Source organism: Passer domesticus, chromosome Z (genome assembly GCF_036417665.1).
Source record: "Passer domesticus isolate bPasDom1 chromosome Z, bPasDom1.hap1, whole genome shotgun sequence".
Taxonomy (NCBI): domain Eukaryota; kingdom Metazoa; phylum Chordata; class Aves; order Passeriformes; family Passeridae; genus Passer; species Passer domesticus.
In genome coordinates this window covers 63,446,187-63,471,225 of record NC_087512.1, presented here as the reverse complement: position 1 = coordinate 63,471,225, position 25,039 = coordinate 63,446,187, and the positions used below count along the sequence as shown (strand labels likewise).

General features: G+C 39.7%; 1 protein-coding gene across 4 annotated transcripts in view; it reads right to left on the bottom strand.

Moving 5' to 3' along the window:
• The window catches only part of APBA1 (amyloid beta precursor protein binding family A member 1), an 81,593-nt gene extending 63,618 nt beyond the window's left edge, over positions 1–17,975 (bottom strand). For 3 of the 4 annotated variants that reach the window (XM_064405103.1, XM_064405105.1, XM_064405106.1), the window contains exon 1: positions 17,808–17,975. The gene's annotated coding sequence lies outside the window, so the exon portion shown is untranslated. Of the gene's footprint in view, positions 1–17,422; positions 17,442–17,807 lie in introns of those variants that run through there. The other variant, XM_064405104.1, reaches the window with a different exon arrangement.
• Between the last annotated feature and the right edge of the window lie 7,064 nt (positions 17,976–25,039).

Below are 25,039 nucleotides of genomic sequence, written 5' to 3'. Positions count from 1 at the left end.
CCAAAAGCTTCTGGAACTGTCAGGCTTGATGCTGTGACCACTTCCCTGAGGAGCCTGTTCCACGAGGGCATAACAGAGCAGGACAATCCCCTCCCTTGCTGGCTGGTGATGCTGTGCTCGATGCCTCCCAGGGCACAGGTGGCCCTCACAACCTACAACGGGTCCAGAGCCACATGAACATTGTCAGTCCAACACACATAACTGCTTTGGCAACTGCCAAGTTCAGTTTGTGCTCTTTTCAGAGGAGAATGTCTATATATTTTCCCATTATCTCATCAGCAATTTCATTAAAAATGAATGGCTGTATTTACTTTTGTGGTCTCTTCTTCCAAACTGGTCTGGAACCAACGAGCAAGAATACTGCTTGGAGAACAAGTTAGGGGGGGACGAGGTGATTCCAAGTGGATTGATCTTACCCCCCTACCTGCAAAACCAATCAAACTGCAGTTCTGTGACAACATGCCAAAAACTCAGCAATCATTGAGTCATATCTTGAGATGCCATCTGACACAACCATATCAATGTGCCTGTCCCTGAAGCATCAGTGATAAAGATTACATTTCTGGTATGTGTATTTATCCATAGCTACTTAGTCAGATTGGAGTGTTTCAATATTCTTACTGCTGTCAGTTTTCCCAAGTTCTCATCTGACCCTTCACCATCTCGGTACAAGCTGGTTAGTTATACCCAGTCCTACCAAACCAAGAACAGATTGCCTGCTGCCTGTTTCTTCCCTGAAGATACTTTCAGTGCTCTGTACACACAACCCAGTCTTCAGTTTAAACAATCTCTGGTTAAATTGGGGGGATTCTTTCTTCACTCAGTCTGTCCTCTAGAGACTTCCACCACCCTCCTTCAAACTTTCACCAGCTCTCTCCAACACAGCATGCCGCCCAACAGGATACACCACCTGAGGCCACACTGAGCACTTTGCACCTCTCTGAAGGTTAAATTCCTCTTCTCAGTACAGCACCTCCCTTCAGTAACAATACTTCACAACCAACCCATCTCACATTAGCTGCAATCCCCACAGAGGTTTTGGCAGACCTGCTACTTATCCAGCTGCTCCCTCCCAATTCCATGCACCTTGCTTTGGCACCTCCTGAGGGCACCTCCCATCCTCTCTGAAAACTCACTGTAGACGTTTTCTTTTCCTCCTACACCCTGGTAGATGCCCTTCAAGACTGCTGCCACTCAACACTAGTTTTCAAACCTTTGATAAAAATGTTGAGTACTACTGTCAAAATCCTGAAAATACCACCTTGATGCAGGCCTTCACCTCAATAATGAGATTCCTCTCTGTGGTTTGCATACTATGTTTTACAGCTGAGATTACAATGAATCTCAAAGGAAGTGCAACATGGAATCCACCCAGACTCTCCCCACTCAAACTAATAAATTGCCACTCAATCAAATAATTAAATAAATTTAGACCAGGAGCTTATCAGGAAACCTTCTACAAAGTGAAGCAAAATATTAAATTTAAAATTAAAAAATAATTATCACCAAAAAAGTTGACCCAGCTCATAGTAAGAGGATACCTTTGTAGCTCACCTTTATCAGAGGAAAAAAATTAAAAACAAAAAAACCAATCACCAAAATAAATCATAGCCTTTGAACAACTGCCCCTCAGGAAGTGAAATTAAAATGTATAAGTCAACAGCGTAATAAAATAATATATTGATAAAATAAAGCCTTATCTTTAAAACTCTTTAAAAAATGAAACCAGAGTAACTCACTACAATTAGATTCATTCTACCATCTTTAATCTGCTTTTCATGGAAATCTCTAGATTCCATCGTGACAAAGAATACTTTGTCTGTCAATCATCTATCAATTCAGACAATAACATCCAAGACAGAAAACTAATACAAAACAAAAAAATGCCAACCCTTTCCACTAAGATGTGCTAATACTTGAATTTTGATGGCGTGAATTCTACTTTATTGCAGGGAAAAGGTTATACACAAACTCAATCTACTGTCTTGAAAATTTATTTCTAATGGATGAGTTTTCCTCTCTATAACCCATTATTTTCAATTATTTGCCACTACAGTAGCAGTCGCACAATACTGACAGTGATAGCAAGGACTCAAAATTAATTCAAATATTTACTGAAAAATGTCAAAAAAACAGTTCAGAATAAGAAAAGGTCTGATAATCACAAAGTTCGGCATTTCTTCTGAAGTAACTGAAACTACTCTCTTGAGGAGCTCATTCACTTGTAAAAACATTGCTGGTGCAAATAAAAATACTACTACTATTAGCTGCATGACCTTTTTATGAAAGATGACTGCAACTGCAAAATGACAACTACTGAAACAAAAAACAGTCCTCTATGGATTCTAATAATCTCCTTCAGTAATATTTTATTCAATTAATCATAACTTAAGTCTCAGAAAGAAAAAAAGAAGTAAAAAAGCAAAATTAAGTAATCATGGTCTGACATTTAGTTTATGGATAATTACAAATAAATAGTTTTTAACATTAAAACATTTAAATTCTGTTTTTTAGAAACATAATTGAAATTCTGTGCTTCATACAGCACCAAGTCTTTAAAGATATATAGAGAATGCAAATACCAAATCACCAAAGCCATAAGCAAGAATGAGCTTATAAAGTACAAACAATAAAATTATTATCTGTTCATAAGCAGTTTTGTGGAGAGCCAATTATATATAGTGAAGTATAAATAATGTTTTTATTCCAGTTGACACCACTCAAACACAAATGCTGGCACAATTCAATCTTCATTAAAGATTTAAGAAATTCTGTCCCTGATTTTCACTTACTGTTCATCACAAAGAAAACAAAGAGCCACTCAAGCTTGTAAGATTACAACCTATAAATAACATTACAATGGAAAAAAACACCCTATGATTAAAGAGGTTGGAAGGTAGGCTGCTTTGCTAATCCACAAACAATAGTTTTAAGTGATTAAACATTTGTTTATTTCTCACACTTAAATTTTTTAGCCACTGGCCAATTTTTCATTTATTTTATAAGGGTCTCAAAGATAATGGAATTTCTTAAAGCTTCAGAAGCAATGCCAGCAGGTGAAGGGTGAGGTCCAGCTGCACCTGGCAGGCCAATCCACACGTGGCATGACCAGGCCCACAGCTCAGCAGGTCTTTGGCATGACCTTATCCTCACCCTCTTCTCCTTCATGACCAACTTCCAGGCTATCTAGGGAGACGCCTAGTAAGGATAAGAGTGGACAAGAAAGCAACGGACCAGTACAAGAACAGGAGAATTATGAAATCCTTATGAATCTTACAAAAAACAGGCTCCTTGTGTCTTGGTGTAATTTCTTATGAGTGTTCTACAAAGCATCACAGGAATCACAGACCCATGGCTGCATTTAGTCCATCACAGATCCTCAATGCCAGCCTCCCTTCATTTCACCAGTCCTGGCTTTGGATCAGACAAATCTCCCAGATCTTCTCATCAAAGTTCTTCCCCACAGCAGCACTTTTCTGTCTATACTGTGCTAGCTACTCTTGTGTCAGGTTTCATAACTTCACTTTCACTCATCTCCAAACATAAACTAACTGCATTGTGAAAATTAGTAGTCCAGACAGCCCACTGTTTTGAATTATTTAAGATCCTGAAAAAGCTTTAGATTTTGAAACACCTGGGGCTGACACACTTCTACATCAGTGTGGCACAGATCAGAAGGTGTCCCACCTTATCTTGCAAGGTGCTGATGCCAGAGCAAAGGAGGAGGCAGGCAACATGGTTACAGGTCATACATGGTTTGGTTTGCCTGTTGAAACATTTTCAACTGCAGGTGCATTTTATGAGATTCTACACAAATTTCCAAACATCATACTACCCAAAATTTCAGCTCACTCTCTGTGTACAGAATCCATCTACTTAGTAATCACTTTTTAAATTAATGATCTTCCTGTTTGGCTTTACTCCAGAAGTGATTCCTTCTAAATTTTGCAACCTGCCTATTGAAATTTTCTGAGTTCTGACAAGACCATGAAGTAGGGGCAAGCTATGACAGAAAGCAAAAGATAAAGCATAGGTGGAACTGTACAAGAGCATAACTCAAGTACAGAAATGCATCAGTGTCACATCACTGAAAGAAGTCGAATTTTCCTATTCACCTATTACCTCCCAGAAGAAGCTAAAAAGATAGCCAGAAAATAAGGCTAAATAGTGCCTCTTTCACTCCAAAATAACAGGATTTCATTGCTGGCTTTTGTATTAACCTATACACTTTGTCCCAGTGGACAAGCCCCTGATGAATTCTGCACAGGGTCGTGCGGTGTCATGATTCTTATTAATGCCAAAACACTGACTAAATGTGTAGTGTAGAAACTTAGAAGTAAACAAACAAAGTAGTAATTAAAAGCTTTTGAAAGTTTCTGCATAATCTAGAAAATACAGCCATACTATTAAAGACAGACAACTCAAAACACCTCAGTCATTTACGTGGAAACTATTATATGACCATTGTTTCTGGAATTTTTTTCAATCTACCTACGTTCCCACAAATATGATCTGGATAAGAAGGAATTTTTTTTTAAATTCCCTCAAGCTTCATAAGCCTAAAGCAAGCCTAATGTTCTCCACATTAGAGGAGAACAACTTTTAACTTCTCACAGTAAAAAATATCTTATTAACAGAAAAATTGCCTTGAAACAGCTGCCCAGAGTCCACATTTGTGAGCTTCTGTAGTTTTGGAGTGGTTCTGTTTGTGATGGGTTTTGTTTGGTTGGCTCAGCAAAAATTTTTTTAAAATCTTAAATTTTTTAAAAATTAATTTTAAAAAAAATTAAAATTTTTTTTTTTTAAAATTAATTTAAAAAAAATTAAAAGAATTTTTAAAAAATTCTTTTAGGACAGTGCACACATAAGAAGAGTGTGGTCTACATGCAGCTTACAAGGGGGAGGAAGAAAGTTATTTACCCAGATTTCTTTTTTGAGAGCAACATAAAAACAACAGCAACAAAAGAAACAGGCAAAAAAAAAAAAGAAACTACCCTAAAGAGCAGAAATGTGGAACTTGTATGGCAAAATTTCTTTCAAATAGAATATGAGCATGTTCTCCTGAGGTGTCCATAATGCCCCCGTGTCACCTCAGCTCAGTTTCCAAGTATGCCTTTGACAGTATAAGTAACAAGCACATGGATTACACAGCAAGGAGGAACCTCCAGTTTATTCTAAATAAAATTAAATCCACAAAATTGAATACAATTTTGTGCTAATGGCAGGATTAGAGCAAAGCTACAGAAATTTAAATCAGATGCCTCTGACTTGTTTTCTCCTCATTAAAAACACTGCTTCTAGATTCCTGGAGCAGGCAAAAATCACTATTTGGGACTTGACTAGTTCTGCTAGAAGCAGATCAGTGAGACCTGCTAAGTCAAAAAAATCTTGAATACTCTTAGACATTTCTGTTTCCTACTTTTTCAAATATCTGAAGATTTGCAATTCTTGGATCCCCAGGAAGAAAATCTCATTTAGGTAAGATATAGCTAAGCTCAGAAAATATGTTGTTGATAATACCTTTCACTCCCACTAATTTCCACCTCAGAGATTTTGTATGTTGAGGCTCAAAAGCATAGCCTCAGCTGTTATCCAGGGCTTCCACAATGCCATGCTCAGCTAGCTTATTCATAGCTCAGAAAAAGGCTTTACAGAGCTTTACTACAAGCTATTCAAGAGCAAGCAGTTAGTGAAAATGTAAACAGAAGCATTCAATGTAATAACTACCATCAAAATAAACTAGCGCTACTTTAAATTAAAAAGGTCATCTCCTACACAGAGAGGATTATCAATTCATTACTTTTCTCTTTACTCCGTCAACACTGAAACAGCAATGTCACCTCCATGGCTTTTTATTGTTGCTTTACACAGAAAGAAAACAAAGAAAAGGTATTTTTCAGGTATTTATACTATTTTTCAAATAATACACATTCTAATTAAACCCTCTGCACAAGCTTTAGTGAATCTTACCAGAAGTCATGAAAGACTGTGAAATCCCTTTATAATAAGCTCCAGGCATCATGTAAAAGTTGTTTAATTACATGTTCTGTATTTATTGAAAAGACAAAACTAACATTATTAGTACACTGGTTGAAGTCACAAACTCTGCTGTTGAGCTGCCCAACTATTTCACCACTCTCTCAATGACTTCTGATCCAGGTTATATATGCAGCAACAACATCAGCAACTTATTATCCAACTTAGACCCAAACCCAGAAGCTGAGAGCTCCTGGCAGAATTTCTGGTGTGCCTTCAAACGCCCCAGCAGAAGCAGAGCAGTCACAAACCACAGCTGGCAGGCAGGTCACCAGGACAGCAGGTAACTTCTCTGTTTCACTGAACAGGCTTCCCACCAGAAATCAGAGCTGCAGCAGTTCTTTTGGGGCACCCCACCAGAGACAGCAACCCACATGGACACATAGTTATGGGGACCACACAACTTCCTGCATGCTACTTCACTGCTATTCCAATTTTAAAGATCTAAAAAGGGCTGTCAAATAAATGGACTTCATACAGATTTCAAAAGCAGGAAGAAGACCTTAAAAATATAAAACTAATCAGTAGTAACTGCTGTATACATGTTGTTAAAGGTGCTTTATTGAAAATTGTAGCTTTTCAGCTCTGACTCAAAACCCTCTTTATGGGAAAAGCTAAGGGAAGAAGAAACAAAATGTACAACCTCTTAGACTGCTCAATACTTGCAAGCAAAATACATCCAAGGAACTGACTAATTCAGCAACATGCCATACAGTGACTTCTTCAATTCTGAGTAGCACTGAACCCACAACACCAGTTTCATACAACTGCAGTCACACCACGTGCAATCAAAACTTCAGCACTCACGCAATGGCCAAGCCTTGAAGCCTGATTATTGCCTTTTGGTACACATGCAACAGGCAGCTCTGTATGCTTTGTATGCTGAAGGTGTTACAGTGATGAGTATCACAGAAAATGAAAGTCAGGATGATTACAGCAATAGTCTACAGAAATCATGTTAGTAATTCTTGTACTACTAACAAGCATTTCTACTATGTTAGATTTTAAGAGCTTAGGAATAAAGATTTTGAGAGAAGCGACAATAAGTATCCTCAGGGTTACAGTGGCATTGCTTGAACCTCCTATGGGGAAGAAAGAAGAAATGTTCTGAAATAGCTCAAGGCATATTGCAAAACCAAAATATCTACTTCATCTTTTCATAAAAACATTTGCATACGAACACACACCACCTTCTTTCGATAGGTAGCTGAGGCAGTCAACGATACTTCAGCTAGAAATTACACTCTCCCTGGAAAGAAAATCTAACAATCAGGAGATAAAAGAGTTTTTGTTAAACTATATTAATTCCCAAATCCCATAAAGAATTTTCCAAAACTATTCCCTAGCAGTGTTTTGTTAATTCATCACTACTAATAGAGTTTCTCACAACATTTACAATTGTTTTTCCCAACACTTTTAACTCTGAAATATCCCTCTCTGTTTTACCACTTTCAAAAAAATTAACAAACCCTCTTCCCATGTCGGCCGTTATTTCATTGAGGGAGTTTGCCCAGTTTTTACAATTTTTGTCTAAACTCTTTGTTACCCAGCATTTGATTGCACGCCCTCTGCTTCTCACTGTGAATCCATCTGGTCCTTACACATAAAAGCTGATTTTTCTACAGGTTTTACTTCTCCTGTATTTTTTAAAGCAGGAAAGGCAAGTGGCACAAATTGTGGTAGTAATGTGTGAAATTATATCAAAGATAGATCCATTTCTACAGGGGACCCTGGCTAAAAACATTCCAATCAGCTGCAGGGGAATATTAAAAAATCACTACAAAGCATAACCATACGCAATTACACTACAATCACCTCATCTTCCTTTGTAAGACCAAACAGATAAGATACATTCCCAAACTGTACTGTATATTACTCAAACTTGAAATATCACCCTAAAAAAGTTTAAAAGTGAAAAAGTCATGGAATGCTGCTACAAGGACAAAACTAAAGATCAAAATAATTTATCACATCATCAAATTGTTGTTCTCATGGAAAAAAAACAACATCAGAACACTACATCTAGTGACAAACAAAAGAAGAAAAGAAAAATTGCTTGTATCAGTTTCAAGGATAAATTCATCCTGGATTGTAAAAAGCAAAACTATGTGAAAATCTCTCTGAAAGAGATTGTTCAAGCTGAGGATTGCTCCCTACAGTATTGTTGAAGCTCTTGTGCCACTGAGTATTCACTTCTTGAAAATGTATCTTTTCTCACTCTCTGGGAGATTATTTCATAGTCTGGTAGACACCAGTGTAGAGATGATTTTTTCCAATGCTTAGCTCTTTCTCTGTCTCATATCATTCACAGTTAAATCCTCCTCACCACACATACCTTAAATTCAGACTGTTTCTACCAGGGTTTTTTACGGTTACAAGGTAAGATTATTCCTCTTTATTAACAAAAAGGAGATAACATTTTGTTCCTCTAAAATTATTACACATCATTTCTACCCTGTGAACATCTTTGTGTTATTTGTACAGGACAAGCAACCTAAGCTGTAAAATGCACAAAACTTAGGCAGAGTTCAAAAGTTTTTAAGTGCATTTAAAGCAAAGAGCTTCAATAGCAAGACACGCTTCAACACTAGAAACTTCCTATCAAGATTCTCATTACTCTTAAATCAGTTCTTGTACTCCCTGTTCTCTCTCTTCAACAGGTAAAAAAATTTGCAGAGTTAAACCTTTTCCTCACAAGAGACATTAAAAACCTTGAACTTTTGTCGTGCCACAAATGTAAAGAATTGAAAGGAAAAAAAAAACAACAAACTTTTAAAATTTAGAAACAAAATGCCATTTTCACAGGGTAGACTAACTACCCAATTTCTGCCTAAAATTACTGCAGCTCTTTCTTTGACAGGGTAAGGTTTACCAGGTAAAATGGAGAAAGAATCCAGGAATGCATTTGTTCCTAATAAATTGAAAAAACCAGCCAAACCCTCACCTCAAACCAGCCAAACCCTCATCTCAAAGCAGTGCAGAATCACAGCAGCAACAACAGCATAACTTCATTTGCACATCAGACACCACAGAAGTGCCATGCACTTGATATGCAGACAAGAACAAGAAAAATTGTCCATGCCAGGCACAATGAGGTCTTCTGTTCCTCTAATTCACTAAGCACCTTAATCAGCAAGGCAGAAGAAAACCAAACACCATCTTATTCATGTACAGAGAGATAGCATCCCAACAATATATTTAGTATTAATCAAAAGAGGTAAATGTAAAACTGGAAAAATTTCTTATTTTGACCATAAATACACAAGGCCACAGAAAAAGGAAAGATTTTCCCTGAGCCTGATATATCAGAGCTATGCATAATGGTCACCACCCACTACCAAGTCTTTAGAATTACATAACAAAGATTTATTTAGCTGCTCTAGGCCAGTGGCTCCCAACTGCTGACTGCCAAGCTGTTTCTATGTTCAGAATGGTCAAGCATCTGTCAATTTTCAAGCTCTAACATACTGCCACTAACCCTGTCTATGACTGTCCAATAATTTTCAATAGATAAAGGTGATGATTTTTTTCTGAAAAATATGTTTTAGATTAAATGCAATTCTCTCCCCAAACGTCCAACAGAGGTTCACCATATCCTTTGCAAAGGCTTTTTTTCTAACCTTGATTCCTTGCATTTAAAAAATCCATCCAGATATTACATCATTGTTTTTTCTTGGGAAATACACCACATGTACTGTGAAGTCATTAACAGGGCTACATTTAGAGCCAGAAGAATTAAGCTCCTCAGGACAAAGAAAAACAAATAGAAAACATTACAACATTACTTACAAACCAGATACAGATGGGAGAGAAGAGAAAAAGAATTACTAAATCTCCACCACAAACAATTCAAAGGCACGCAAAATACAAAGTACCTACACCAAAACTATACATGTAAACAAAACACGCCAGATGCAAAATACCGTGTATACATGAGATTATGTTCCACTTGTCACAAGTGCCATGGAAATGGAGCTGAATGGTGACAATGCTATGTCTTAGAAAGAGCAATTCAATTTTTACACTCTACACTTAGGAACAGGAAAAATGCAATTACAACTAGCATAGAAGAAGGTTTCCTCTGAGGTACCTGGGTCTGAGACTGAAGAATCTGTGATCATAAAGATAATACTGGAAACAAAAAAGGAAGGCATTGCTACCACCCTGAGTCCCCAGGTTAAAATTTCCAACAATACCACTGCCATCTCATAAAATGTGTATCAAAACTGGTGTAGTTTCACTCCATGCCCGTTTCTGACACTTAAATGCCTCCTCACAACTGAAAGTGTCAAAAATCTCATCAGTTCCCAGTGTCAGTGCTCACTTGGTAGGCTATAACCATCAGCAAGAGCAGACTTGGGAGCCACTACAACAGAATTCAGAAACTACTGCCTTTGGGGAAAGCCTATCACAGCTGATGAGCAACAAAAGCCTAGACTTCTAATGCTTCAGTCTCTCCTCAGCAGAAAATAGTTTCCAGATTTACACTCCTGAAGTCTAATATGTTGGTCTGTATATCTTTTCTTCAGGGAAGACTGCAGCCAGAAGATTTCTCTTTGGATAATGAAAGCATGTCAGAGATCTTTTGGGAGAATCCTTCCGCTTCATTAAAAGAGGTTAATATTTCATTAATGTTGTTTTAAAATAGCTGTGGTCATTGGTTCTTCAAGTGCTTTCAAAAGATTAATTTAACAAACAAGGTGCAAGAAAAAACAGATTTTAGAAACTATAGCAGTCTGAATATGTAATTCAGGCACAAGAGCAGGTGCTTTTTACATTGTATGCTAAGTCCTTGTTACATATTTGGCATTGCCTTGGTTACAGCAAGTAACAACACACCAACAGGCTGTGTCATCAAAACACACCAGATGGATGCTCTACTTACACAAATCTCTTCCTTTCCCTGCTCCTCTCCTCCAGATAGGATGTAACTTTTAAGAGCAGGGACAGGCATCAACATGGAAAACCTATGTTGATAATCACTTCCCTGCCAAAGTGTAATCACTGTACCAAAAACTTTAGTCAAAAATAATGCTAAAATTTGGACTTGACCATGAAAGCCACAATACCTGCAAGGCTTCAGGAACTTTAACCAGGTGAACATGAACTACACACAACTGAAAGTCTCAGTCAAGTCTCTTTTTTTTTTCCTAAGTAATCTGCTTCTGTTGCCAGTCTCAAGCTCCCTAGACACTGCCAGAAAAGGTGACTGATATTTACTGCACTTTCAACATCCCAATTTGTCTTCCTAGAGAGGGGAAAAAAAAAAAAAAACACCCACCTAAACTCCTCTGTTTCCCACATTTTCCCCACTATGAACTCACATATCCTACTGACTGATGACCAAGCAGACCAGACAAAAGAACAGGGCAAGGCCTCTTCCTCATCAGATGGCATCAGTGAAAAACAGGTCGGTTTTCCATGAGGCTGCAGAACAGACTGCTACCTCACACTGAGCAACTTCTCTCTGCAAGCACAGCCCTCCTTCCTAAAACCCATCAGTATCAGAGGCTGTTCAAACTAAATGCAAATAATTATAAGTAACTTCACAGCACAATACCTCATATTTCAAAGACGGGATGGCTTTGTACTGGCAACAGTGTCCTCCCACCTGAGCATGAATGGCCACAGATGGCAGATGAAGACCCGTGAAACCTCCCCAAAGGGGTGAGTTTTATCAGGTCACTGAATTGGCTAATACAGCAAATACACCTGTATTGCAGTGCTTTCCTAAGGGGAATGGCAGTGGTAAGAAGTACTTAAAAACCAGCACCCAACAGGAGGATATCACCATTACCCTCACACAGCACTTGCCCTTCACCCCAACACTCCCACTGCCCCAAATGCCAGCAGCAAAGTAAGCAACTTTCTGCAGGGCAGCTTGTTTGGCAGAGGATGAGGAGGGCAGGCTGGAGGAAGGTCTCTGTCCAGCAGTCATATCCCATGCCACCAGGACTCCAGCAAAACCTGCTGCATGAGCTACTGGACACCCATAAGAGGCACAGCGCTCCATCTGCAGAGCTTCCTGCCCTGATTAAGCCAAGAGGTACAAACATGGCATGTGCAGCCCTTGCCTCAGTCACTTGATTTGAGCAGAGCTTAGATCAGATGGCATCCAGGGATCCTTTCCAATTCAAATTACTCTGTGATCATAAAAAAGCTGGTGTGAGAAAGCTGTTAAGGAAAGAGAAGGGAAAAAACCTCAGCTCCATACACACAACATACAGAAACATATCGATCTCCTCTTCCAACAGTGGAGGCACTGCCCACCCTCCTAACATTTACCTGGGACTGAAACATACAAAAAACCTACTGCTTTTGCCTGGTTTTTGGATTTGAAGTGATATTTAAAGCACTCTGTTGATGTTAGCCTGGCAAAAACCTGGAGCAAGAGCTTTTACCCTATGCTTATTCACCTGACTTTGGTAAGAGCTTTTTTACTCTCATCTCTTCTTTTAAAAATGTTTTTCCCAATTTAATTTTATTTACTTTGAAGAGTTACATTTGAGACTTCCAAAGCACCAAGATTTCAAACATGATCAAAGTCCCATCAGAACAGACACTACACAAATACATGGTAACACTAAGACTGTTGGTATGAACTGCAACTTGCATATCAGAATAAACAAATAAAATTTTAAAAATCCACAAATAAAACTTAAGCATATATTAGGAAAACCAAGTCACAATCATGTATGTTTAAAGTCTTCCATTATGTTCTTTTTTCTTCCTCCTTCTGTTTTAAAAAAAACTTCCTTTTACCCAGACCATAAGTTCTCATCCACCCAAGGTTTGAGAAAGCATATTTATTTAAAAAAAAAACTCAAATCAGAATGAATACCACAAGAAGAATGATCAGAAAGCTTATGTCTTATCAGAAAGTCTTATGTACAGAAGAGAAAATTCTTGCAGAGAAATAAAAATATTTAATCAAATCAATATAATCCACCAAACCAATAAATAATAGATATTGAACAAACATCTTAACCACATACATACAGAAAGGCATTTCTCACCCCTGACATGCACCCCCAAAATGGAAAAAATAAACCAAAAGTGAGTCAGTGTAGGGTAGTCACTCAAAGGACCTCTGCCAAAATGGGCAAGTTTTGTAGTCTTTGTGGTTCTGCTGTTTTTCTGATCTGTGTTCAATTTCTATTTCAATTGTTTCAATTGAAACACTTTCAATTGTTTGAAAATTAAATTCAGCAGCATGTTTCTGATATACAAAAATGGTTCAGAAGAGTTTAACTAGTTGAAAAAACAAACTACCAGTAAAAGGATTCAGCCTAAATTCCAGATGTGTTGCTCAGTTGTGACAAACTCACAGACTTTTAATGAAGTCTCTCATTCCCTACAATTACATTCTTCTCAGATGGGTGACAAGGTGGTCATCTTCTTAAGGAAAGCAGCATTTATGGAAGTGCTCATGAGAAAGAAAAGATGCAATAATTCTTAATTGCTGGCTTGGGAACAAGATCTGATGGATGAAACAGCCAAGAACAGGCTGGAAAACACAAAGGGAAGGTATATGGCTAAAAAAAATAATACTTAAACATTCTGAATTTTTGGTTTTAATTGGAGAACATCAAAGGACATCTCCTTCTTTTGCTAAGCAATAGGAAAAATACATGCTCCCAGTGTGGTTTACCTCATACAGACTGTTTTTTTGTTTAAAATACTTCTAATACATTTATTTCAGCTTCCTCAATGATGTTCAAAACCCCAAGGCTTATCCACAGACAGCTACTTACACAGGCTCATGGGTGATGGAAACATCTCCCAGTACATATTTTTAATTAGACAGCAATCACCACAGGAGACACGACAGACCAGGTGAGAGGCCACCTGCCTAGCAGCATCTCCGTAGAAACAGAACTCCCTAGAAACAGAACTGCATTTTCATTCCTCCTCTCACATCAGCATGGATGGTTTCTAGCAGAAAAGGTTTACTGTGGAAACACACAGTTCTTATGGTTCTGGAGTATCTTCAGCTAAGTCCTCTGCCATCCACAGCTGTCACGTATCCATTGTACTGCTTTTGTATTTATTTCTTCAGAATTAGGACAGACATTATCATCACGTGCCTGCATATGTGAAAGCAGCAAATAAAGATGTTCCCCTAGGCCCCTCCAGTAAAGCAACAAAGATGCAGATTTTTGGCAGAACATTGATGCGTGCAGAGGAAACAGAAAATTACCACCATACTGCTCTTAGTAGCTGACTTACCAAAGCAATCATTATTGCGAAGAAAAACCAATCAATCTGTTTCTCAGAAACCTTTAACCCCTATGCAATAGGGCATAGGGGTTAATAGGCAATCTATTGGAAATAAATAAGCAGAGGGCTGTTTGCTAGAACTCTCATTAAGAAGGAATCTTCACCTTCTAGGAAACCAGAAACACACATTTAAAAATGCATTTATCAAGGCTTCACATAAGCCTATGGTAATAAGATCTTGTTCAAAGTTAAGATTTAATTAACCAAGCTGCATTGCCTATGTACAACATGTATTAAACTATCTGAAGCACCTCTAATATTTTTAATAACCTTTTTTTAAATCTTAAGAAAAAAGGTCTGAATCTTTAAATTCATAATCTCATGTAAATCCAGAGCAGCTATGATCAACAACAGACAATTCATGTACAAAGGGAAAAAATGCTGAATTTTAAGTATCTAGGCCATGAGATACAAGTGAAAAGTTTTAGCTCTCAGCTTGATTTCTCCTGCATTTTGTCTATTTGAAGATTCTGAACTTTATAATATAATCCTTTTTTTGGCTTTTTTTAGCATGTTCATTAGTTTTGTTACTAACCCTGAATTCACATACATGTAGCAACATGTTGTTTATTTTCCCAGCCACCTTTTCTGGACTTGTGATTAGTTTTTCCTGCTTTTGCTTGCCATAAATATTACCACACATTGACACAATCTAAAGCCAAGCAACAAAACCACTGCAAATGATTGGCCACACTGGCCTGTTAAAAATACAAAACAAGCAGCTGAACAGGAGATTCCATTTTGTTTTACCCTCATGACTTTTCTGCTGGCTGTAGTGCTGATAAGCACTGCTTATAAAAAGAAATATTATCTACATTTCAAAGATGCACACCGTCCTCATATTGAAGGCTTTTTAAATTTAAGAACATAAGCATTGCATCTGACTGTGCCTTAAAATGGTACCAAAGAAGTCAGAAGCCAGCTCCTGGTCCAATTAAAATCCATTCAAATCTCATATGCAAAGAGTTCAGGATTCTCATTTGTAATCCCATTTAGATAGATGACACAAACTTTAGCCTCAAAATTAATACTCCCTTTATTCAAAGTGTAATGGATTACTTACATTACCACAAAGCAAATAAAATCTTCAGATTTATAAGATCCTCAAAATAATAAGGGCATGGTGGACTAAAAGATTCTCACCTTCATCCACAATGCCACCACATCTCATATTAAAAAATCCCTTCTAAAGCATTAGCTCCTATGTTTTAAATACATGGAGGCAATTCTATTTTAACACAACAAAACAACAACAACAACAAAAAAAAATTTACCAGAATGCAATGCACTCCCTTCCCAACAGATATGAAATTGCAAACTTGTCATAAACAAAGTATTGAGAATTAAATTGACAACTCAAGAAAACTGTGAAAGGGATTTCACATTAAGTAACCAAACAGGGTTACACTAAAATGCTTTGGCATGTCTCTCTCTTAACACACCAAAACTATCTTTTCTATCTACCCAGATCTACCAAATCACCTTCCCAGCATTCTTACATTTTTTAGCTGAAGAGCTAATCAGTAAATACTTCTGATAGCCTTTCAATAGGCTGGCGTTCCATCTGTTAAAAGACAGCGCAGTAACCAGAAAGTTTGCTATTTTAAGGGAAGATAATGCACTAATGTAAAATAGAAGTATCATTTTAAGCTACAACTAGAAATATCCAAAACTCAGAGCAATAAATTACACGATTCACAGTACCCAGCCAACCTTGAACCACCATTACTTTGTAGAAATCAGTTTGGCCTCAAATTGATATATCAAAATCTCAGACCACATTTTCCAAGGAAGACAAGCTGTCTTTCACTAAGGTTTACATTTCACTCATTAAACATCCAAAATACTCACCTAAGGTGCACTACAACACTAGATGTTCTGCTTTTTCAGAGTTCCTTGTGGTCACCCATTATTATTCACCCGACACTTAATTCTTCTGTACAAACACACACACATGCAGAGAATTCAACAGCAACTGTTCTCCTTCCCTCTTGAACAGCACTTCTGGGCAGCCTATCCTGCTCCTTTCTCCCACAGCATTAGAGACAAACGCAAACATGCACCTCACTTTTGATCTGGCAGCACATAGAGAATGAACAATTTCTATGTCACCACCACCTTTTGGGAAGAATTAGACATCACGTGCTTGTTCCTGATATGAGCTGCAAAGGAAGATGCAGGTGGTCCAGATTTAACAGCAATGCAGCAGAACCTGGAATACTATGACTGGAATATTGGCAAGTTATTCGGGACCCCATGGGCCACAGCTGCAGAGCAGACACAAAACTGCAGCCACCTGGGTGTACTCTTATCAGCTGGTGTAACGTGACGCATGTCAAAGACAAGAAAAACGCTACATGGCTGATCTGCCCTACACCCACATTAGCTCACTCTTAATGTATGCAGAGTCAGGCAAATATCTCTGCCTTCTAGTTCCTCAGCAGTATGAAAACAGCCAGATCTGCAATGCACTCTCTAAACCAAACTGCAATTCCACAGCCCAAAAAATCTACAACAGGACAAAGCAAAAAGATGTAGTTTTCCATCCAAGACCCACAGCCCCATCTCTCTTAAAGAGATTTATGATGGCAGTAAAACAAGTCTTGGTAGACTGCTCCTATTGATTCTGATCCTTACAGAAAGCAGATGTAATGCATACGGCAGCACTGACCACGACTGTGATTCGGGCATTTATTGTTATCAAACCGCTTCTCCGGGAAAAAAAAAAAAAAAAAAAAAAAAAAAAAAAAAAAAAAAATTTTAAAAATCAAGACGCCTTTCTTTTCCTGAAACCAGAACGTGATGGTATCAGATTTCACCTTCCCCCAGCCCAGGGGTGGAGAGCACGCTCCACAGGGAGGACGGAGAGATCCAGGCCCCTTTGGGTTCCCTGCTGCAAACCGGGACGCGGCCGCAGACCCCGGCAGCATCTCCCGAGGCTGCCGAGTCCGTCCTGCTGCGACGGCGACCATTCGACCGCCGGATGCGAAATCCCCACATGGCCCCCTCCCCCGCCCCGTCCCCCTCCCATTTCTCCTTTCCACTACAGAAAAGGTGCGCGTGGGAAGAAAACACCTAAAAAATAAAAAACAGCAAACCAGCGCACCGGGGTATGCACGGCTCCACACAACATTATCCTACACACATCCCATCCGCACCAAAAAAAAATAATGGAATTAAATAATCGGAGGGAAAGCACGCAATGCCTCGCCGCAGGCCGGGATGGAGGCGGTCATGGCCGCGTTGGCGCCGCTCCCCGCAGCCCGGGGCAGGTGCAGAGCTGCCCCGCTGGCTCGGAGATGCGCGCACGCCCACGCAGCCGGACCGAGGCCGCCGCAGCGCCCGCGCCCCGCTGCGGGCCCGCTGCCGCCGGGCGGGACAGGGCCGGCACCCCGCGCCGGGCACCCGCCCGCGGGCCCGCTGCCGCCCCGACACCGCGGCGGGGGCGCGGCCGGACCCCCCTCCCGCTCCCGGCCGCGACTCCTCCGCACCTGGTGCGGATCCGCGCCGCCTCCTCAGCAGGCAGGGCGGCTCCGGCGGGGGCGGCGATGGAGCGCAGGGCGGAAAGCCCAGCAGCCGGCCGCTCCTCCCGCAGCCACCATCTTCCTCCTCCTCCTCCTCCTGCCGCCGCCAGCACCGCCCGGGCCGGCCCCTCCTGCCGCACCGCCCTCACGCGTCAGCGCGCCCGCCCGCTACCTCCCTCCCTCCCGCTCTCCCTCCCGCTGCCTGCCGGCGGGAGCGGGGCCCGACGGGCGTGGGCCGTGCCGCCCCGCCGGCGCGGCCGGGTTGGGGTCGGCGCGGCTTGGCTGCTCCCAGCGCGGCCCCGGCCGCTCCCGGGCACAGCCCGGCGCAATCCGGAGCGGCTGCCAGCGCCTGGGCAGCCCGGAGCGAGGGAGGCCCTGCAGGGCACCGACCTGTCCGTCTCACCTTCCCTAGACACGGGCCCCGCAGCCTCGGTGGCCCCGGAGGAGAGAAGGAGGTGTGAGGGTGGGTGTGCCAAGGCGCCGCATCCGCATCGCAGCTGCGAGCGGGCCCTGGCCGTACTGCTCACCTGGGGAGAGGCTGCCAAAAGCGAGGTGCAGCACAGGTAACCAGATTGTGCACGCAGCCTGCAGGGAGGCTTACTGCTGCGCTAGAAAGGGCTTGGCAGTGCCTCTTTCCCAAAATACCTACGCCCGTGTTCACATACGCAAACAGTGTTGGACCTTAGGTTGCATCTGTAGCCCAGCTGTAAAATATCTTGTATCTTCTCCAAGCTCCTGCATCCTGTACTTAACTGCCCCAGTGATTCCACACACGCAAACAAAATCCTAAAGTCCTCAAGATAGTGTCTTGCATTTTATGGTATTTAAACAAAATAAATTTTCAGAAGAAATGCACCATTTCTTTTTCACAGCCAGATTGATACTCAACCAATTTCATTTTAAAAAAGCCAGGGGACTTTAAAAAAACCTAACAACTGATGAAAAGTTGTAGTATTAGCAACCTAAATTGCTACATTTTGACAGTATTGTTAATTTATCTCTTCAGGGAACGCGTTGTGTTAAACATCTGTGTTTAGGCAGACCCCACTGCAAACTATCATAAGTAATCTACAGATAAAGGCTCCTAACTAACTACTATGATAACTTGGTATTAGCTTGGATTTAAATTCTATTTTCCCCTTTCTGGTGGATAGAGACTTTTTGGTTCTTGGTAACACCACCTATTCCCCTGTTACGATATAGTTCAGTCACTCTGTATTGCATAGCTGCATCTTTAAATGCCCAATGCCAAAATGCTACAGTATTCTCCAAATGAAGACTTCAAAAATGAGAGTATGAAAAAATGGCAGTAAAACAAGAAGAATGAGAAGAATGAAGGAAACACATTTATTCTTCAGACAACTGCTACCAAAGTCCCTTCCTCTGTTTTTAATATATTGTAACACTTCATTTATTTCCCTCCTATGCTAATAGTTTCTATTCATCACTGCTTTTCTATCCTGGAGGAAGCTAACATTTGTAGAAAAAAAAAAAAAAAAGCCTGGAGGCCATGTCTGTTCCCTTCCTGTTTGCTATGTCCTACATATATATATAGCCCTGGAATAGCCCTGAGTTACCACAATTTAAGGTGTATAGAATATACATGACAGATTTCCAAAACCATCAATTCTTGGAGAGTTTCCTTAAATAAAGCACTTCACTTGCAATCCAGCTCCTTCCCCGTGTCCTTCCTTTCAAAATAATGGAGAAGTTGGTCCCGAATGTGATCCTTGTCCTTCTTCAAGAGGGACGTTTGCCCAGGTGACCTCTAGGTGTCTCCCCCAACCTACGTTTTTCTGTTACATTTCTATCCTTTAAAAAGATTAACAATAGCAGTCTCAATGACTGCTAAATTATATCCTAGAGAAGTTTCATGTCCTAAACGCATTTTTCTCACAGAGCTCCAATTACCGCATGTGTTTCACAGCCCATGATGGCAGGTCTCCTAGCACATAAGTTGTCTGTGAACCTCAAGTGACAGACACTGCTAGAATGAAACAGTATTAGTATTCCTAATGCTGCATTAGCATTGACCTTCAGGCTCTTTTTTCATTATCATCCTCATTTAGTGAAATTTCAATACAGAAAATTAAAACCAACTGAAAAATCTGTAGGAAAAGCACCAAGACTAATCTGCAACTTTTATAAAATCAAGTAGCGCTGCAGATAAATCAATACTGTCTGCTGGACATTAAATTATAACCTTCTAAGGGTGACAGTTTTGTAAGTAGCTGTGATAATCAGTGACAAATATGTATCAGCCAGCTTCTGACATGTTCAGACAACCTTGCTACATAAAAAGTTCTATTTACACTGAACTAATTTTTTCATTGTATGGGGGGGTGGGGGAGGGGGGTAGGGAGGGAAGAGGAAGGGGGTGTTGCTATTTATATACCCATTAGCCTAGAAAAAAGCTTTGGCCCCAACAGTTCAGAAACATTTTTCCTGCATTACTCTACTAATCTAGTCAGCTTCTATGCGTTTTCAGGAACTGGACATTGCAATGATCTTAGGTGTGTGTGATGTTATTTTCAGACTTGGGCCAAAAGCAAAACAGCTCTCACAGGTTAAAAGATAAGTGCAAGCTTGATATTTTTAAGGTCATATAGCTCAAGACCCAGAAATTAATGCTTTCTACTGCCCAAAAGCTTAGGATTACAGCTTTCATATCTCAAAAAGCATTAATCACTCACTGTAGTGGTGTGTGCATTGCCTGTTGCTAGAAAAGAGTAGGGTGTTTCAGGGGTGCTTGCTGGCACTGAAACAGTGGGTTTCAGAAATCAAAATGTTTTCAAATTGTGGTACTGGACCAATGAACTAAAGGAAGGCAGTTTTATTAATATCTTCCAGATTCAACCATCTTATCTTCTTTACTAGCTTCTTAGTCTGAAATAACTAAGTCAATAGCATGGGATCAGATCTATGGTTTTCAAGCATAAAAATCCAATTTTGTCAACTATTCTGACTTCCCATATAAAATTTCACTGTGCATTTATCCAATCTGTCTGTAACTCCTTAGCAGCACAAAAAACACTTAGGTTCCACAGGCAGGGATTTTCCATGTCAGGGAATGATAACTTAACATAACCTCTAAGCACTCCTGTAATCTCCACATGCACAAGAAGGATGCTTTTGTTTATCACTTAGGTAGGTGTAGTCTTTAAGGTAGTTTTGGAAGAAATCAAACACCTTTTTCTGTAAATGCTGCTTCTGTCTTATCTTTGATTATATTTTATGGCACATGAGTAATATAGCCTCTAATCAATTGGGATTCAACACCACTTTAAGCCTTCTAGTGCTGTTTCAAAAATTAGTCACTGTTCCCAAAAGGTTGGGGTGCTTGCTTTACAGAATATGAAAAAAATCCAAGTTAATTCTATGGTTAATGAAGTGACTAGATTTTTTTTTTTCTGGTAAGGATTTCTTCAGCAACAAGCCAAATGATGTGCTCACTGGTGGGCTGGTTCCTGGAGTCAGGTACTTCTGAATGCAGTGCCATACAAATCAATCATAGGATTAGCCCAACTGCTTGGCAAAAACCAATCCAGAAGTAGGCTCAGGTTCAGTTTTTTAACCCACAGTGTCATAGTTTAGGAAGGTATTCCCCAGTTTAGTGTTGGCACTGAAACATTACAAACCATGCACCACCCATTCATTTCCCTGCCCCCTCTCTTCCCCTCATCTCTGCAGAAGGCTAGACAGAACTGGAGGTACAAAAGGCTAGGATCACAGGTTGAGATAGGAACAATTTACCGGAAGCAGCAATGAGATAATAAATGAACAGTAAAAGCAACTGAAGGATTCACATGTGCTCACCATACAGACACCCTTTACCACTTGCGTCCCACTACCTGACTGGAAGAGATGCCTTCCTCCTGCCCCTGTGCACAGCATCAGGTAGTATAGAATATCCTATAGATCCTGGTCCATGCCCCTCCTGGTTACTGCAGAAATTAACCCTGTCTTGCCTGGAACACAGGGCCTTCTGCCTGTAATTTCACATTTATAGCAATGATTTGGCACTACTGTCCTTCTGATTTTGGATTTCAGCAAGTTTTCAGCCTCAGTTGAGGCACTTCCAGTATTGACCCCAAGAGGTCCAAGAGAGAGCAAAAGGAGATACACCCAGCTAAGGATAAGCTCCCTTCTGCTAACAGAGAATCCAGCATCGCTTGTATATGGGACTTTCAGAAAGTGCTACAAGTCTTGTTATTTCAAGATGATGTTTGTGACAGGTATCAGGTGCAATCTTGTACCACTTGCTCTTTGAAGCACCTAAATGTCACAGCTATATTATGCAAAAATATATCCATTATGTCAGACCTGCTGTTTGAATAATTTGTGCCCTAAGCCTCACCACACTGCCTGGCAGTAGGGAAGTGCTCCTTTCAAAATCATTTGAAAGAGTGCCAGTAAAACTAATTTTTTTTAAAAAACTTTATTTTCTAGTGGACAGTAACTGTACGTGATCCCTTTTCATGTGTCAGTCTCATAATACTGTGATACCTTGCTGATGAGAATGCTGTAGGAACGCAGCACAAGTCTGATGTAGTCAGTGTCTTGGTCAAAGCTCAATGAATACAAAAAAAAAAAACCAGAACAAAAAACCCAACCCAGCTTAATTTACTCCAAATTAATGAGAAAATCATTCAGCTAGCAGGTTGTATTCAGACCAAGGGAGCAAATGAATAAGAATAAAAAATGCCAAGCATTTCTACTCAAATAAAAAGCAAGTGAAATAAACAAGGTGTAGCAGAGCCAACACAAAAGATGCTGTCATAGCAGCCATGGATATTTGTGTGGTTTGAATTATGAGTAAAACTGGATAATAAAGCCTTGTGGAAAATTGAAATAACCTTCATATGCTCTGAAGAAACAAGAGGAACAGACTAAATTAAAACAATGATCTGTCTAGTCTTGCGTATACACTTGTATTTACTTTCAAATAATAGGAGCTATTAATATATCTGAAGTCTGTTTTTTAAGGTGATGATGAAGTATAGCAATAAATGGACTTCTGTATGTTAAATGTGACTTTAGGCTGAAAATACAGCCTCCTCTTTGTCAAATTAGCCCAGAAGGCTGGCTTTTTTAGACCAAGTTCAGATATATCTGTTATGTTCACTATAGAAAGACTCTTTTACACCCTCCATTTTGAAAAGCTTTACTTATTGGAGAGCTAACATTGGTCACTATATGATAGATGGCAGCAAAAAATGAGGTGCAAAGTGAATTTGAAGGAAGGTATATTTCATGCACTAACATCTTTTACTCTTGCTAAGTAAGATTGCTGGGTCAGGTTGAATAATGACTGTCATTTTGAGAGATGAAAAGACTGGGCAGAGTACATGATTGAAAGGTGTCAGTGGATGGTTAGGTGAGAAATATTTCAGCCTGAGCATATGAACCAAGTTAAGGCAAAAGGCAGCTTTTGCCAGAGAAATGGGATTGATTATCTTGCCAAGGAAATTTCAGCCTTGCTCGAAGTACGTATACAGGTGTGTTCACATACAACTATTTTGTCTTCAAAGAAGGAAAACAGAATCCTAGGTCTACATATTTATCAGTCTTAGGAGAGTTGTGGGAGTGCAGACAAATTTAAATTGTTGACAGCACAGTTCCTTTAAATAGTCTGCTAGTTATGCTGTAAAGATGTAGCAAACTACTATGATTACAAGCAATCCCTTAATTTTTCTTCAGCCTAATTTTAGAGGAAGGTAGTCTGATATTTTATGATTTGTCTCTTGAGATATTTTTGTTGCCATGGTTTTACTACATATCACAATTAGAATAAATTGAAGTATGTTAACAGAGTGAAGGAAGTGCGCTTTTTTTTGTATTAACTTTTATTAAAATGTAGCCTGGATTTATTTATAGTTCTATTTCTTTATATTGATCTGTACTGAAGATCATGCTTCATAGATACTTAATGCATCTCAAAACAGCACTAATTGAAAACCATTTGCATTTTAATTGTTACGAAGTCACTAATGGCATGAAAAGGGAAACGGTCAGAAACTGTAATGTTAGAGACCTTCCTGAGCAATGGCTTCAGTGAAAACACATGTGCAGAAATTAGTTTCAGTAGCAGCTTTTAAAATGAATTGTAGGAGGCAGGAGTATAAACAGTTAACCTGTGATTTTTTTCTTTTTTGTATGAAATATGTTCACTCAAAAGTTATCAACAGTAAGACCAAATACTGTGGCTCATATGTGGTATATCACAAAAATGCCACAGATTCTTTGCTGCAGATACAACATTGCAGTATTAGTAAATATTAGGTCTACTATTCATTAAGCAAATTCTTTCCAGCTACTGGTTTTGTGGAATTTAGAAATTGCAATCACAAAATACACATATGTACGTGCATATATATACCAGCATTGTTGAAAAACACATAAGTAAAAGTGTTCAAAGTGCAATAAAAAAATTCCATGCAGACTAAACTTCTCTCCCTTGAGTGCATGACCATTATCCTATGGAGGCCAAGAGCCAGACCAGAGAGCCACGTCCCTGACCCTCCACAACCGGATTCATATATGACAATGCATTAACCAATTAGCATGTTGGTAAATACATGCACACCAACTGTTCCTTGTTTTTTGGAGGACCCATGGTGCACCAAGCAGTGCAGAAAGGGAAATCGTCTGCTTTAGTAGAACTAACGAGCACTTTCACCACACGTGACATGACTTAAACCCCTCCAGAACAAGTCACAGCAGTCACGAGCTAAACACAAAAGCACAGCTAAATCCTGTCCTGCTCCTACATATTCATCAAAGCAAAACAAATCACTCCTGTTTTGTGCCACACCATGCTGCTTAGCATATTTAATAATGTTATAAGCATGTTTAATAATGTTAATTAATGTATCATATTCAAACACAGTTGTGTTCCTGGCCTGAGTGGGGACAAACTCCTTATTCTTCCTATCAAACCTTTAGCACCACAAAACAAAAACCCCAAATATATTCACTGACTCAGAAAATAAATAATGGAGATAAAAAGAAGTATGATAATATCTTTCAAACTATTTACCGTATACACCAACCAGATGTAGGAAGGCTCAACTTCACTGATATAGACAGACTCACAAGAAGCCATAAAGTAGCTTTTATCCTTCACAAAGGACATCAGACTTGAGGTTTCCAGACAAGCAGGTCCATCTGCCCATTCCATGCAGTGGTAAAGCAGGTCA